Source organism: Staurois parvus, unplaced genomic scaffold (genome assembly GCF_062004578.1).
Source record: "Staurois parvus isolate SC_StPar_1 unplaced genomic scaffold, SC_StPar_1.0 ptg000549l, whole genome shotgun sequence".
NCBI lineage: Eukaryota > Metazoa > Chordata > Amphibia > Anura > Ranidae > Staurois > Staurois parvus.
The window spans coordinates 3,926,480-3,944,909 of NW_028318345.1; the positions used below are offsets into that span (position 1 = coordinate 3,926,480).

The 18,430-nt window shown below is 42.7% G+C and overlaps 1 long non-coding RNA gene across 1 annotated transcript in view; it reads left to right on the top strand.

The window, feature by feature from the left end:
• LOC149451069 (uncharacterized) overlaps window positions 1–18,430 on the top strand; it is an 82,747-nt gene that overhangs the window by 60,854 nt on the left and 3,463 nt on the right. The window lies entirely within an intron of this gene.

Consider the following 18,430-nt stretch of genomic DNA (forward strand, 5'->3'; position numbering starts at 1 on the left):
AGACTTCATTTTTTGCCACAAGTTTTTGGAAAATCTGGAATGAAAATTAAAATGCATTTTTTTTATACAAAGTTGTCAGTTATTAAGATGCTTTTAATACATGGCAATTGACAAAGTTGTCAATTTAATAAAATATTTTTTGCACACAGCATGGGCATACTTAGAATTTCACAGCAAAACACATTCTGCTACTCCTTCTGAGTATGGCGATACCACATGTGTGAGATTGATTTTGTACTGAACATTGATTCTTGTGTACCACACAAATCAACCAGTTGTATAAAAAAAACATACTGTTATAGCCACCTCTATACAAGTGGTTAGAGAATAAAGCTTAGTGTAGCATCATCTATAGCAGTCCCCGTTCCTATAAGTCAGGGGTGCCCAATCTTTTGAGGAGCAAGGGCTATTCAAGTTTTCTGGGAACTAGTCGCCAGCCACAATGAAATGAAATGGTTCAGAATTTCATTTTATATTTTGAATGGCATAATAAACATTTTCCTCTTGCAGCCGCTGAATGCTGGTGGTAGGGAGAGGAGGAGAAGTTGGCTTTCAGCGGTTGCAGGAGGAAAATGGGGGGGATCGTTTGCTGTTTATGACACCCCTCCTGTCCAAGTGTAAAACAGAATGTAACAGGAAGGCCACACGGGCCCCCTGGAGCATGGGGTGGGGTCACCATTGCGACCCCTGCTGCTACACCAGTGGCTGGGGTTGTGTGGAAAAAACACATCTCAACTATTGGGTTTTACATTCCCCCAAACTTCAAATGTAAACAATCCCTTACTGTCCTGAGCTCCCTATAATGCTGCCTTTACACTAATGGTTGCCCCGCACCGCAGGTGCAGCAGAATGAATCTGGGTATTTCCTGCAGGATAGCTGTGCTTTGCTATAGACTTCTATATTGAATATATGGTGCACGTTCTGAATGTGAATGCAGGAGTTTTGGTGCGCTTTCAGAAAGTGCACCAAACCTGCAGGATATGATAGAAGTGTGCCTGCAGGGAATTTCTTATTATTACAGTTCGAACTTTTGTCAAATTACAAACGGCGTCCGTAGGAATGCCCAGTCCACCCGGAGTCTCGGTACAGAACAGAGAAGGACTCCTTTGGAAAGGGGAGCAGATCCTGGTACCCAAGGAAGCTCAAACTCTGGTCCTGGACTACTGCCACGATCACCCGTTGGCAGGTCACTTTGGGGTGTTCAAGACATTAGAGCTGGTACAGCGCACATTCTGGTGGCCGTGTATGGCTAAGGACTGCAAGGCATACGTAAGAACCTGCACCATCTGTAATAGAAATAAGTCCACCAGAAACAAGGCTTGGGGCCTACTACGACCTTTACTAGTACCTGATAGACCATGGAGAATGATATCCATAGACTTCATAGTGGAACTTCCACCCTCCCAAGATCATACTGCTATCTTCGTGGTAGTGGACCGCCTATCAAAAAGGGCCCACTTCCTACCATTAAGGAATACACCTTCTGCTCCGGAGACTGCGCGGATCTTTATTAAGGAAATTGTAAGGCTCCATGGAGTGCCTAAAGATATTGTCTCTGATCGAGGGGTTCAATTCACTTCGAGGTTCTGGAAGGCATTATGCAAAACTTTAGAAATCAAATTGTCCTTTTCTTCTGCGTACCATCCGCAAACAAATGGGCAGACCGAGCCGACTAACCAAACCCTAGAACAATACCTCAGGTGTTACACTTCTTTTCTCCAGGATGACTGGCTGGCACTCTTGCCCTTAGCAGAATTTGCCTACAACAATGCGAGTCATTCAGCCACTAAGCAATCTCCGTTTTTTGCCAATTACGGGTTCCATCCTACCTTCCTACCTGATCTGATCCCGGAGATTTCGGTTCCTGCTGCTCAGGATACAATTAATTTTTTTTCATCCAATAACAAGGTGTTGCAGGAGGTAGTTGCAAAGGCTCAGGAAGATAATAAGAGGGCCTTTGATAGAAGGAGAAGAGGGGAATTGATCTTGCACCCAGGAGACCAAGTCTGGTTGGCAACAACTAACCTGAAGATAGCGTGTCCATCAAGGAAATTGGCACCCAAGTTTGCGGGCCCATTCCGGGTAAGACGCAAGATTAATGATGTTGCTTATGAGCTAGCGCTCCCTGAATCCTTCAAAATACACCCAGTTTTTCACGTGTCTTTACTGAAGCCTGCAGCACCAGATCCCTTTCCTGATCGTAGGTCAAGACCCCCAGAGGCCATACACATTGATGGGGAAGAGGAATTTGAGGTCTAGGCAATCGTAGACTGCAGGAAAAGGAGGGGTCAGATGCAGTACCTCATTAAGTGGAAGGGTTATGGCCCGAAGGAAAATTCTTGGGAACCAGCTCAGAATGTCCATGCTACGAGACTAATTCAGGAATTTTTTTGTAACCATCCACAAAAGAGGAGTCAGTTGGGCATCCGGAGGCTGCCCATAAGGGGAAGGCAATGTCAGGGAACGAGAAGATCGCCAAGGCAAGACATACAGGCAGGCAGGCACTAGGACCCAGGTGCGCCTGCCGATGCCGGGTGGACTATTTGAACCGGCTTTTGCAATGCTCACATTCCGTACGGTCTTGTTCTCTGCTTATCCTGTTCCTGTGAGAGTGTCTTGTTGTTGCCGAACCCAGCCTGATCCTGAATGCTGCTGACCGTGTCCTGCCCTGACCCCTGGCTCATCTTGACCATTCTTCTGCCTGTTCCTGATTGACCGACCTCCTGCTGCTGAACCTGGCCTGTGACCCGACTATTCTCTGCCTGCTGCTCTGTTCCGTTCTGCCTCCACTGTTACCGACCCGGCCTGTCTGACTCCGCTATTGCTTCACGGTGTGTTCCGTCCATCCATCCTGCACGGATCCATCCATTACTGTTGAGGCCTGCTCTGCCTCTTCACATCGGGCTCTTATCCAGCTACGTGCCACTGGCGGTTCCCTCTACTACAGCTGGGTGTACCCAGGGACCGCGACCTGGTCTCAGCCTGCTCCAAGTCCATCCCCACCACTCTGGTGAACAAGCAGACTGGGGCTTAGACTCTGCGCCCTGGGGAATCCCGGTCTGTGGATCCATAGAGCTGCCATCAGTAGGTACATGACAGGGGCCCCATGATCCCCTATTGCCCAGGGGCCTCATGAGTTGTCAGTCCGTCCCTGGTCCGGTGACACTCTGGGTTAGTGTGGCAGCAATCAGTAACACTGCTGCTGACTTACACTAATCTGGTGACACTGGGACTGGTGTAGTGACACAGTTGCTGACTTACATTGGTCTGGTGATGCTGAGACTTGTGTGGCGGCGATGCGATAAGGAACACGGTTACTGGTATACACTGGTTTGGTGACACTGGGACTGGTGTAGTGACAATAAGGGACACAGTTGCTGACTTACATTGGTCTGGTGATGCTGTGACTTGTGTGGCAGTGATAAGGAACACAGTTACTGGTACACACTGGTCTGGTGACACTGGGACTGGCGTGGCCATGATCAGGAATACTAATATTGGCTGCAAGAGTCTGGTGTGGTGGCAATCAGGAACACTATTTCTAGCTGCACTATTTTTGGTGACACTGTAACTGGTGTGGTGGTGATCAGAGACACTGTAACTGGCTGCAGTATTAGGGCTTGTTAACACATGAGGGTTGGTGAGCAGTAAAACCTCATGGTTGAATCACATTTTTACTGCCCCTCAACCGCTACCCCATTTAGCTGCACAGGCAGCTGTCCGGGATGTACACATGCCATAGCTGTGATGCTTTGCTTACTCAACCACACTTCTACACTTCCTGTCAAATGCTCTCTGAAGAGTGATCCAAACATGGATCACCCTTAAAGAGAGCATCGCACATGTGAATGAGTCCTTATGGTGACACTTTGACTGATGTGGTGGTGATAAGGAACACTGTGACTGGTGTGGCAGTGATCTGGGACATTGTAACTGGTGTGGTGATTATGAACACGGTGACTGGTGCAGGGGTGATTAGGGACACTGCGACTGGCAGAGGAGTGATTGGGGAATTTGTGACTGGTGCAGCAGTGATTAGGGACTAACAGCACTGATCTGGTGACATTGTACCTCTGTGGCGGTGATCAGAGACAATGGCTGGTGGCACTGACATACAGTGATATCAGAGCAGGCAGTCATTGTATATATTCACAAACACAGCAGTACAGTGGGCACAAGTGTTGATCCCGGAGGACAAACCGGTACATCCTCCTGTTCTCATCACTCATTTCATTGGCTCTGTACCATGTGATCACTGTGACCAATCACAGAGATCGCAGTAGTAAACAACAGCTGTATGAATGAAAGCCTTTGTTTACCACTACTGTGATCACTGTAATTTGTCACAGTGATCACATTGTACAGGGGTAATGACATTAGCCCTGTACCTCGATCTGTGATCCACTGTGCCTTAGGGACACAGTGATTACAGATTGCGCCACTGCACAGCCTCGGGCCATTCACGAGTGGCGAGAGCAGGCGTACATACCAGTACATTATCCAGGATCAATTATTGTCCTGACCGTATACTATATATAAATGGCCGGGTAGGAAAAGGGTCAACCCTAGAGGATGTACCAGAAGCGGTTAAGGCATTGTTCAGATGTGGGAACAGATGGTTTTAGTGCAGAGAGCTTGGCACAAGACTGATATTTGAGCCTTTCATAAATAGCAGGAATGAAGTTTGGGTTCAGCACTATCATGGATTTGAGGCAAATCATGTGGGTTTGAAATTCACAGGTGCCATAAATATATGTGTAGATTCACCTGGCCAACTATGACCAGCAGGCTTAGAAGGGACAAAAAGAAGGGCTTCTGTTTAAAGAGGAGCTCTTGTCTTGATAACAAAAACACAAATACTGTAGCTGCTGATCTTTAACTAGTTGCCGACCGCAGATAGCCGAATGACGGCTTCACTGCGGCCGGCCAGTTCTGGGTGGACGTCATATGACGTCCCCCCAGAACGCGCTCCCCTGCGCGCCCCAGGGGGCGCGCACCCGGCGATCTCCGTGATCGCTGTGTCCTACGGACACAGCTGATCACATGATGTGGTAAAAGGCCGATCCCAGCGGCCTTTTACCACGTGATCAGCGGTGTCCAATGACACGCTGATCACAGGGAAATGCAAGTGCCGGTTCTCGGCTGCACTTTCCTCACGCTGTCAGATCGAGGCAGCACTGGTGGGCACTGATAGGCGGCACTGATGGGCACTGATAGGCAGTACTAATGAGGTGCCACCTCATTAGTACTGCCTATCAGTGCCCATCAGTGCCGCCTATCAGTGCCCACCAGTGCTGCCTCATCAACGCACATCAGTGAAGGAGAAAAAATACCTGTTTGAAAAATTTTATAATAGAAACAAAGAAATTTTTTTTTTTTTCAAATTTTTTGCACTTTTTTTATTTATAGCGCAAAAAGTAAAGTGCCCAGTGGCAATTAAATACCACCAAAAGAAAGCTCTATTTGTGAGAAAAAAAATGATCAAAATTTCATATGGGTACAATGTTGCATGACCGCGCAATTGTCAATCAAAGTGCGGCAGCGCTGAAAGCTGAAAATTGGCCTGGTAAGGAAGGGGGTATAAGTGCCTGGTAGGCAAGTGGTTAAGTCAGACAGTTACCAACCCAAGAATTCAGCATTGTCTTAATCAGTGCTGGTACTACGCTGGTCTTCAGGTACACGGTCTCGCTATGTTGACTGTGGAAAGCCAGCTGTGACTTCCTGCTGGCTCACAGCTGGCTCCACACTGCATTCGTGAGATGCACTGTCCATTCTGAATCTCACAGTGACTTGTCCCAGTCCTAATTTCTCATTCTTGTGACTTGTCCTATGCAGGGGTGGGCAGGCCACAGGAGGTTGTAGGAAGTGGAAACAGGTACTTTTCAAAGTAGGTACCCACTGCCAGAAAAGAAAAACGTTTACAGTGGGGGGCAAATAAGTGTAAATTCCCTTTTCAGACGAAGTTACACTTTAGGCCATCCCTTTCAATATAAAAGGGGGCAGAGAGCAGCCAAAATGTCAGTAAATTGGAACCTGTTCCAAGGAAAGCTATCAAACTGCAGTTTGCTGCTGATATGTCACCTCTATTCTCAAAGATCAGCAGGCAAGCTGGTACATGTAGCTCCACAGCTTTATCTTGCATGGTTCTGCTGTTATCCCACAAGACTTCTGTTCAAGACTGATTATCCACCTACTGTTTAGTCAGTTAGCTACATGGCCAGCCCAATCAGACCATCTCACTTCTATTTAAGCCTGGGTCATTCCCTCAGGCATGGCCTGAAAAAAAGCTAGTGTTCCCAGTACCAGGTCCCCCAGTGATTTTTAAGATGCTTCTTAGTTGAATTTTATAAGGGTTGGTGGCAAGAGGTTTCTCTGTTGGAGAATGCCTATTTTTCCCAAGATGGCAGACAGGAAATACACCTCAGTGACTCACGAAGTGCGCTTCAGAAATGCGATTAAAATTCATGGTCCAGAGGAATTTCATGGTAATGATTGTGCAAAAACGGTAATGGAGAAATTATTGATTTTATGTGATGTTGATGGTAAGATACTTATGTGCATGACAGAGTATCATAATTAAGGTGTCCTTGAAGTGGTGTTTGTGGAACACAAATTGTATCAAGATTTTAAAACAGCAATGAGTGATAAAAAGGAACAGCCATAAATAGCCAAATTTAAGGTGAAATTTCTGCACAGGACACCATGAGACATGGTTACTGTAATGGTGTAGAATCTATATGTCACAATTAGTCCACAGCTACTCTTTTCATTGCCTCGCCAACTGTCAGGGAGTCTGCTGATTTTTTTTATAACTGACATTTTATTAAATTTTCTCAAGATAGACAAGATAATACAACATTTCAATTATAAAGGAATCTACATCAAGGCAGGAAGCAGCAATAGTGTATCAAAATGCTCCCAGAGACTAATCAGATAGGAAAAAAAGTTAAACTATGTTAAGAAAGTCCAGTATTGCAAATTCCACAGGGTGGAAGAGTACAATAATAAAGAAATACGTTTAAAAGTCCTTTAAGTAAAATAAAACTCCAGATAGTGAGATAGATGGAACGATTATCTTGATATTAGATATTGAGGATAAAATGTAATACATCATCAACTATAGTTGACTTCAGGTTAAATATAGACAGGAATGGTAAAGAAATAAAAAGGTAGAGAGTAGAAACCTCTCAAGAAAGAGAGGGAAAGCTAAAAGAAAGGGGGAAAAAAGAAGAAATGATCTTCACCTTGAAAACCACCCATGGGGCCTGCACTTTCCCCTATCCACATGACCGGTAACCCAAACCCAGCTACAGAGGTGTTGGAAGATAGTTCTATAGTATGCCACTGATCCCAAATCTTATTATATTTGTCCAGAGAGTCAATAAGAGAGGTAGTCAAATATTCCATGCTTTTGACATCCCAGATTCTTGTGTGGAATTCCACCAGAGAAGTAGGATTCACACATTTCCATTTCAGAGCAAATAGACACAGTAAGTACTGTATATGTACAGTAAGTACTGTATATGTGCCAAGAGTCTTTTGGATTATTTAGAAAAATTTTGGGGTGCCAACCCCAAAATGTATGTTTTAAGAGTGAAAGGAATCCAGGAGTCAAAAAGACAATCAATAAGAATGAACCTATTTCCAATAAAGTTTTGTAAGAGGGAAAAACTAATATACTGTCATGGCCAAAAATATTGGAACCTCCGCATTTCTGTCAGATAATGCACCACTTTACTCTGAACATTGTTGCAATTACAAATGTTTAGGCATTCTCATGTTTATTTCTTTCTACTGATATGACACAAAAACGTGGAGAAACAAAAATCCAAATCTGACACATTCCACGCAAAGCCCCAAAAATGGACTGGACAAATTATTAGCACCCTCAATTTAATATTTGGTAGCACACCCCTTGGAATAAATTACTGAAATTAATTGCTTCCTGTAACCATCAATTAGCTTCTTACACATTTCTACTGGAATTTTGGACCACTCCACTTTCGCCAACTGCTCCAGGTCTCTCAGATTGGAAGGTTGCCTTTTCCCAACTGCTGTTTTGAGATCTCTCCACAGGTGCTCTATGGGATGGAGATCTGGACTCATTGCTGGCCATTTCAGTACTCTCCAACATTTTGTCTGAAACCATTTCTGGGTGCTTTTTGACGTGTGCTTTGGGTCATTGTCCTGCTGTAAGACCCATGACCTCTGACAGAGACCCAACTTTCTGACACTGGGCCCTACATTGCACCCCAGAATTCTTTGGTAGTCTTCAGATTTCATAATGTCATGCACACAGCCAAGGCATCCAGTGCCTGAAGCAGCAAAGCAACCCCCAAAACATCAGTGAACCTCCACCATGTTTGACTGTAGGGACTGTATTCTTTTCTTTAAAGGCCTCATTTCTTTTTCTGAAAACAGCAGAATGATGGGCTTTACCAAAAAGCTGTAATTTTGTTTTGTCTGTCCACAGCACATTCTCCCAAAAAGTTTTGGCAAATTCCAATCTGTTTTTTTTTAAATGTTTCTGTGTCAACAGTGGGGTCCTCCTGGGTCTCCTACCCTTTTCATTTAGATGGAAACGTATAGTGTGAGCTAACACAGTTGTACCCTGTGCCTGAAAATCAGCTTGAATTTGCCTGGAAGTTGATCGAGGTTCTTTATCCACCATTCTAACAATCCTTCATTGTAATCTTTGGAATTTTTTTTTCTTCATTTTTTTGTGTCATACCAATACAAACAAAAGAAATAAACATGAGAATGGGTAAACATTTGCAATTGCAACAATTTTCTGGGTGAAGTGCTGTATTATCTGACATAAATGCAGGGGTGTCAATATTTTTGGCCATGACTGTATTTGCTGGATCGATACTAAGCTGTTCCTACATCTCCAGCATCTGTTCTTAGCAGAAGGATAGATGGTTCACAGTAACTCTGGTGTTTGATATCAATGGAAGAGAAGCTTATATTGGCTCACTTTATGTAAAGTACAAATGGAGCTTTTAGAGGCTTGAAATCATATAGTTTGCCACATTTTGAAAGGTAACTCTTTACCCTCAATTTGCTCCCATTTCCTCAAATATAAGTGTTTGACAGTAGGCAGGAGAGGTAAAGAATTCACAATGTAATAGATCTGGGAAATCAGTCCCTTACTTGAAGGGATAGCTAGGCAGATTTTCTCAAACACTGTCAGTTCACAAAATTTTAGTTAAAGAATAAGGATAGTGGTGGATTTGTAAGTAACTGTAAAATGGCTGTATTCGGAGATTATGAGAATTTTGAAGGTCTTACGAGTTCTAGTTCAAACATCCACCAAGTGAAAAAAGTTGAATAGAACTTTACCTTTCCAGAAATTAGACATCTATGAGGTTCAGCTATTCAGTATATTGGGAGAAAATATAAAAGAGGTAACCAAAGATGTATTGGTCATAGGGGTTTATTGTTGTTTGGATCAACACCATAGGTCAGAGCAGACCACCATGCTATAAAACACAATAAGAATTATTAATTACAGTTCATTAAAATTAAATACAAGATGCATTTTACATCTAACTCCTACATAAACATGTATAATCATGCACATGTGAGTGAAAGCACAGTAAAAACATGCATTGTAATTTTAGTGCACTTTCAATGTGGAACCTTTGACTATAACGTAACAGCTTTTTCCAAGAAATGCACAAAAGATGCGGCAAGCAGGAATCGAAAAAGAGCAATGCCTTGTAATGTAATGCAAAAGCACTAACAGGAAAAATGCAAGAATGGAAACCATTTCATTGTGGCTTTGGGACACTGTAAAGGACTATATTACTTCAGTTACAACATATTGGTGTAAACAAGCCTTAAAAAGTACTGTGTGAAAATATTATTACCTAGTATCCATATCAATACTTACATTTCGCATGCTGTGATTTAGGGTGTCCTTGTAAAACAATACAGTGGGGTTTGAGGAATGCACAATGTAAGTGTACTGCACTGCAAGTACCGGTAGTCCTCCTTTGCAGCTGAAGATGGATGGGTGCCAGCTCTCACATTGCCAGGGCAATTTGTGGCAGCTGCTTTTCTCAACGCCTTTCATTTAACAGATGTCAACCAAAGGCCTTTTTTTCTCCCTGAAAGAGCATAGATTGTTAGATTTCTACAGTATGAGTCAAATGCAAAATGTCAAGTCATTACTTTGTGCTTTGCTTGACACTTCCTAACCTAAATTAATAACTTTGTCTCTCAGCAAACAAAGACATTGTTGTCGTAGCTTGCAGACTGCTTTCAGTAAATAGGCAGGCATGAGCTGTATTTAGAACATTACTTTAAAACAAAACAGGGTTTACAAAATAATGCAGAACTACAAACAATGATGAGCAACAGTGCCGTAACCTATAGTAACCAAACTGGTTGAATCTTTCAGAAACTGTTCCCATGTTCCTAGTATTTTTAAAGGCTTAAATGACAATAGATAACATACGAACGGCGGATGTTTGAGTCGAACTTACGTTCGATTCGAACATCCAGCCCATCCCTATTGATGATTACTGGAGGAAGGGTTTTCAATGTGTTCCATTCAGCTGCCAAGGCAGCCTGTTCACTAGTTAAGGCCCTACCAGATCTGAATTAATTGTTTCCATAATGTTAACCCGCAAGGTAGCCTTAAAGGCATCCCAAGTGGTAACCAATGAAGTGCCAGATGAGTTGATATTCCTGTAGTCACAATTGTTAGTAGCAGTCTTGAGAGAAACCATAATGGACTCTATTGCCATAAAACATACCCTGCCGGGATAGCTAGGTACATTTTCAATAATGGGGATTGGTCAGAGATAGCTCTGGGCAGGTATCCAACCTCCAGAACATAGGTAGGAAGGTCTGAAAATACAAAACACATGTCCAGCCGAGAAAGTGAATCATATGTGGAAGAGTGACATGAGTATCCTCTGGCCTGGGGATATTTCCACCTCCAGCAGTCAATATTATATTTTGCCACACAGTTAACTATTGGGAAAGAAGTTGGAGTCAGCACGAAATCTATTTAGATCAGATGATCACGCCATATTAAAATCCCCAGCTAGAAGTATAGGGCCCTCTGCTACTAGAAGTACTCTGGCCATAACCTGTTCCCAAAATGTCACAGTGAAAGGAGTCGGGAATATATAGGGCCACAAAAGTATAGGATGAGTTATTAATCTGCTAGACTGCTACCACCTATCTGCCAAATGGGGCAGTAACCACCGTTTTGAGAGGACAGCATAAAGATTTGGAAATTAACATCATAAACCCTCTACATTAATCGGAGTAAGTGGAATACAGTGTCTTGTCCACAAATGCACATTTCAAACCATTACCTTTGAACCAATATGAGGAGTGTCCTGTATAAATATGATCTGTGGTTTATAATTCTGTATATACTGAAACACTAGGGACCACTTTATTTTAGAGTTGAGGCCCCTGACATTCCAAGAGACCACCGTTACACTCTGCATAGCCATCTCTCAAAAAACTAGGGGGAAAATATATATAAAAAGAGCAAGAGGCAGTGCCATAAAGCATAACGGAGAATAAACATCTGGGCTACTACACTTAGCAAGAAAATGCAATAGTATGCAAAATGTAGAACCAACAAATTCCCCCACCTGGCTCATAATCCCCAATTGACAAATGAGCTTATACCCTGAACCAGAATATCAAAATTGGGGGTACAGTCCTATCCCATCCAACCAAACAAGGAATGTTCAAAAAAAGAAATAGTCACAAAAAACTATACATTAGGCTCCTCCATGCCAAGAGAAACGAAAAGAGGCAGCCATGCTGTAGAATATCAGGAAGTTTCCTCCAATCCAGCAGCTTCTTCAACAAGTCGGGTGAAGGAAAAAAAAAACAGGAAAGAGAATGAAAGTCAACAGGGGTGAAGAAAGCTGCTGGGCACCATATGGAAGGCTTTAGCAAAAAAATTAAGAAAAAGTAGGCCATGGAGACTTAAAATAGCTCAGGATTTGCCCAAGGACTCCAGTAATCGATCCGCCTCTGCCTGGGCCCAGGCCATTTTTAGGCTTTCAGTGGCGTCACACAACGACAATTACTCAGTCCTGCAGCACTGTACTCAAATTAAATTTGTATCATTTTTTGAGACAGATAAGAGCTTTCTTTTGGTTGCATTTTTATTTGTTGTAACATAAGCAAAAAAATGCAGAAAACTGTGAAAAAAAAAATAAAATAAAAATTTTGCAAATAAATAATCTTTCTTCATAAATGTAGGTCAAAATGTATGCTGCTACATTTCTTTGGCAAAATGACCCAAATCAGTGTATATTATTTAGTCTGTGTTGAAAGTTATAGTCTACAAACTACGGAATATATATTTGAAAACTGATCAATCCTGTACATGACTGCATATCTCATTTCCTGAGGCCCCAAAATGCCAGGACAGTACAAATACGCCCCAAATTACCTTTTTTGGAAATAAACAATCCAAATTATTTAATAAGAGGCATGGTGAGTTTTTTGAAATTGTGAATTTTTTTGTCCCAATTTTTTGGAAAAAAAATTTCACACAACCTAGGCAAACGTATGATTACACCCCTAAACACATTCTGCTATGTCTATGAATGTAAGAATGCCACATGTGAGACTTTTTCACAGCCTAAATGCATAAAGGGGCCCGAAATCTAAGGAGCATCTCTGGGCTTTCAATGAGCATAAACTATGCATCTAAGTTCCTAACACTTTTGGAGGCCCTGGAGCACCAGGACAGCAGAAACTCCTAAAAAATAGGTATTTTCTGTAAGGCATAGTGAGGCTTTTGAAAATATAATTTTGTCAAAACTTTTTTGGATAATTAAGGAAAGAAAATTAATGTTTTTTAATATAAAGTTGTCAGTTAATAAGATATGTCTAACACACAGCATATGTCTACTTATAATTACACCCCAAAACGCATTCTGCTACTCCTCCCATGTATGATGATACCACACGTGTTAGACTTATTCAAAGACTAGCCACATAAAGGGGCCCAAAATCAAATTCTTGGGGGATAAATTGCGCTTCTACTTTCCTGTCTACCTATCACATTTTTGGAGGCCCTGGAGCACCAGGACAGTAGAAACATCAACAAAATGACCACATTTTTGGAAAGAAAACACCCCAAGGGACTTTTAGGAGGCATGGTAAATCTTTTGAAGAGTTAATTTTTTGGAAAATGCAGAAAAAAATTTAAATTATTTTTTTTTTTCTACACAAAATTGTCAATTTAATAAGATACAGTTGCAACATCTAATGTTTGTGTAGTATTATGTTCAGCAGACTGTGTTCTTCTATTGTTGTGACTTAGATGATGTTCAGATTTTATGCCCAATTCATGCAAAACTCCACATAATCCCAAGGGGTTCACATACTTTTTCTTGCAACTGTATTTCTCACACACAGCATGGGCATACCTGGAAATAAACCCCAAAACACATTCTGCTACTCTTTCTGAGTATGGCAATACCACATGTACGAGACCTTTTCACTGTCTGGGCTGATTATATACATTTAACATGATTTCCTATGAGACAAGTTCACATCTCTGCGTTTTTTGGAAAGGTTTGGATACTTTTTTAACCGCAAAAAGTTGCGTTTTTGGTTCTGTAGACTTCAATGGAAACGCTGCAAAAAAGCATGTAGTATGTTTTTGCTGCGTTTTGGGTTTTAAATGAGCCTAGCAACAAGAAAAAAAATGCATCAAAAATGTAGCAAAAACGAATGTATAAAAAGCAAAACGCACCGCAAAATTCACTGCAGAAATGGATCAAATGCAAACTGCATAGGTGTGAACCTAGCCTTACAGGGGGGAAACTGCTACAGAGCTAGGAGCAGGTGTGGATTGTGCTGTGCTTTCTCCTCCTATCAGAACAGCGTTCCTCCATGTGGCAGATAACACAGGATTGATCGGGCTGCACACGCAGTTTGATTACCCGCTTCCTACCCATGTGTCCTGCTGCCAAGTGATGAGTAGCCCTTGGAGGACATAGGGAGGGGGTAATCAAACCGTGTTTGCAGCCCAATGGAAGAGCAATCCTGTGTTGTCTGCTGCATAAAGAAACGCTGTTTTGATAGGAGAAAGCACAGCAACCGCTACACTCGCTCTCCTTTCTGTCCCTTCTCCTTTTCGAGCTTGCACTGCTCCAGGCTGCCCTCCCCTTGTAGGCTTGTATCGGCGCTGAGTGCTGGGCTAGAGGGAAGTAGCCAGGCATCCATCGGGTGGCTGGTCTGGGGGTGCAAAATGGAAATCTGAGGTGGGGGGGGCGTATCCCTCCCCAGCAATCCCCTGGATCTGGCCCCCAGCGCTCCCCTAGATGTGACAAAACAGGTGTCAAACAGGAGCAATGTCATTTTAGACATTGTTCAGAAGAACAGCATACTTTGATTATAAAGTTGATTGGAGAGGGGGAAAACATATAAAGAAGTGCAGAAACTGAAAGGTTTTAGATACTGAAATGCTGATATGGACTGGATAATTTGTTAAAATCATAAGGATGCCTCATCGTTTGATGGAAATGAAAATTATCAACCTACAGAGGACTGAATTCAAAGACACCCCGAAAATCAAAGTGGAAAAAAATTAATAGAATTTCATTGCAGCAACTCAAAATGGTACTCAGTAGTTTGTATGGCCCCCATGTGCTTGTATGCATGCCTGACAACATCAGGGCATGCTCCTGAGACGATGGATGGTGTCCTGGGGTATTGCCTCCCAGATCTGGACCAGGGTATCACTGAGCTCCTGGACAGTCTGAGGTGTAACCTGGTGTAGAATTTCAGCCCAGGCCAATTCAGACATTTGTCATGCATGTAAAAATCAGCTTAGAACCCCCCTTGGACAACAAAATGGTTGTTGCAATTTATGCTGTACGATATTTGGACAGCAGTTTATCAAACACAAACCTTCAGGAAAAAATACACTTAACTGAATTTTACTGCACACAAACACAATAGAACACCCAATTTTTTGGTAAAAAAAAAAAAGTTACTCTGAATAGATAACCAACATGTCATACTTTAAAATTGCATACTCCTGTGGAACAGCACCCAACTATGGTACCTAAATATGTCCATAGATGACACTTTAAATAAGTTATCAGTTTAGCGTTACACAGAAGGTCTGGCACTAGAGTTATTGTTCTTGCGCTGACGTGTGTGGAGATACCTCACATGTGGCTTAGTCACTGTGTACATATGCATGCAGAATCTATGTGCATGTTCACCTTTGCGCATGAACTATCCCTTTGCTATCACAAGGGATAAGCAGCATCCCTTGTGAGAACACAGTGCCATGACATGTTATCTTTACAGAGTGATCTGTGGTCTGTTAGACCCCCTTCTCTTGCCTCCAAAGCAGAGACCGGTTTTATCAGATGCTTTCACAAGCCAGAGACAGCTCAGATTATTTCTACTTTGAAGGAGGGGGGGGGGGGGCAAAAGAAAAAAACAGGTACATCCCAAGAATGGGAATCAGTTAATCTGTGTGACCTGGCCAGAACACCAAAACATGCGGTTGTCAAAATGCACTGTACACTAACACACTGGACACCAACGAACTTCACACCAAAATGTACTGTACACTAACCTTAGATTGTACACCCCTTGAGGGTTAGGGACTGATGTGAATGTACAATATATATGTAAAGTGCTGCGTAAATTGACAGCGCTATATAAGTACCTGAAATAAATAATAATGCAGTGAACACTGCAACGCACTGGATATCACAAAGCACTGGACACTAACCCACTGGACAGCACAACGCACTGTACACTAATCCACTGGACACCGCAACGCACTGTACACTAACCCACTGGACACCACAATGTACACTAACGCACAGGACACCAACGCACTGCACACCCCAATGCACTGTACACTAATGTGCTGCGCACCCCAATGTACTGTACACTAACACACAGAACATTGCAATGCACTGTACACTAATGCGTTGGACACCCCAATGCACTGTACACTAACATGCACGACACCAATGCACTGGATACCCCAATGTACTGTACACTAAACCACTGGACGCTAATGCGCTGGACACCCCCAATGCAATGTACACTAATGCACTGGACACTAAAATGTACTGTACGCTAATACACTGTACCTGGTGTGCTCTCTTCCTCCTCTCCTGTTGCTTCTCTGGCTGCAGTGTGACCCAGCGAGCTGTCAAGCTATTTGCTGGCTGACACCCCCCCCCCCTGCCCCTTTTCGGCTGGCCCGGCGGGCAAATGTCTTTGGCGGGATGTAGTTTGAGGACCCCTGCTATAGTCCAACTATATCCTGTTTTGTGCCTGCTGTCTGAGAATGACTGTACACCGAATTTTATGTACAGCCCTTTGTTGAGATCAGGGGCTACACTTGAGGCCCCGTATAGCAAGTTGACCAAGTGCTAAAAAAGGAAATACTAGGTGCATCTGGAGTATGGGGAGTATGTGACTCACTTCATGTGACAGTACTGTCACATAGAATGCAAAGTATGGCCTGTAAATATTTTTAAAAGCACTTTAGTATAAATGGATTTTTACAGTTTCAGAAAGCATTCCAACTCAAAGACTAGGAGTTATGTGACTTCAGTGTGTCTCATGAGAGACCAACCATGTCTCCAATACTGTTAACACATTCACTTAAAAAAAGGGTAAACAAAAAAAAATTTAGAACTGGCAGCTGTAGTCAAACTAAAACATGGCAAAGGCTGCACAACAAAGCCCCTTGGTGCTGCATCAGAATATAATGTTGTGCATATGTGCAACACAATTTGAGCATTAAGATGTCCACAGCCCTCAACAGAAGTGTGCATGTGGGTCAGTGAAGCAATCCAACCCTCCTTAAAAATTACATTCCAGGTATAGTTACTTGGTCAAAAAGCTGGAGCAGTACAACTATGTATTACATCATACAAATTAGTCCAAAGCTGGAGCAGTGCAACTACGTATTACATCGTACAAATTAGTCCAAAGCTGGAGCAGTGCAACTACGTATTACATCGTACAAATTAGTCCAAAGCTGGAGCAGTGCAACTACGTATTACATCGTACAAATTAGTCCAAAGCTGGAGCAGTGCAACTATGTATTACATCGTAGAAATTAGTCCAAAGCTGGAGCAGTGCAACTATATATACACACTACCTGGCCAAAGCCCCTGGAAGCTGGAAATCACTGAAGTGGATATGGCTACTTAAATGATCTCCCCTTGCTTCCTGGTCCCATGCTAGGCCTGATGCATTGGTTATAGGATGGCCACTATGGCCCTATTCAGCATAGGATTTGCATTTTCTGAATGAAAGCAAAGTATTCCCTGATTGGACAAGGTAAAGAACAAGACTTCGCTGCTCTCAATCTCATCCAGAGAATGCTTTGCATTAAAGTGTTACTAAACCCACTGTAAAATCAGTCTGTATATGCAGTAAAGCTTGTGATATACTCACTATGGCACCTAAGGGGTTAATCCTCTGCATTTTGTAAAAAGGCTGTTTGATCCTGACTTCTCTGAGCCTCCCCTTCTTCCAGTGTACCCCTCTTGTCTCCTGACAAGACATCATGTGGAGACACTGCACATGCTCAGTTTGGAGTGTATTGCTAGAGGTTTTCTTCAGAGAGTGCAGGTGATCAGCACAGGGCCAATCAGCACTGTCCAGACAGAGGTCAGAGGTTCTCCATCCTCCTAGAGCAGAAAGAAAACTCCTCCTACAAAGTTTAACCAATGCATGGCTGGACACTGATAAAAGTCACAAGACTTCTAACTGCTGATGAGAAAAGGTATTTAGCAGTTTATATTTACTAAAATATTTGCATTTCCATGTTGTGTACTGTGAGACACCAGATAGAGTGAGTGAATGCAGGGTCCTGGGTTTAGCGACACTTTTTGAAAATTATAAGCACTCTCTGAATGATGCCTGTGCAGAATGGCCGACCTATATTCACAATGCATCAGACCTGGCTGCTAAGCATAGGACCAGGAAGCAAGGGGAGATCACTGAAGTAGCCGTGTCTGTGGCAATTGTGCGCTTAGATACATGGACGCTGACAACCCTGTTGTACCATAATCTGCAAATATCATTCCACTCCATCCTACTCCCTCCCTGCTGAATGGAATGTGGTCTGTATGTGAACTGGGCTCAAAAGTGCATAGGCACAAGCTGAAAAAAACTTCATGATTGTTATTCCTAATTAGCCTGGTTCCAGAGTGTCTGACAAACACTTTCCTCTGCCGGGTCGTAAAACCATAACTCAGTCGGTCACGACCTGAAGCATGACAGCAGAAGGTGCCATAAAACATACATCCCACGAGTCATTTTTCATACAATTCATTAACTTCAGCAGGAACTAGGGCACATTGATATAAAGTATATATTCAGATAGGTAATTTCAATATGAGTCACATGACACCCTACATCCCTAAGTAGCATCTACAA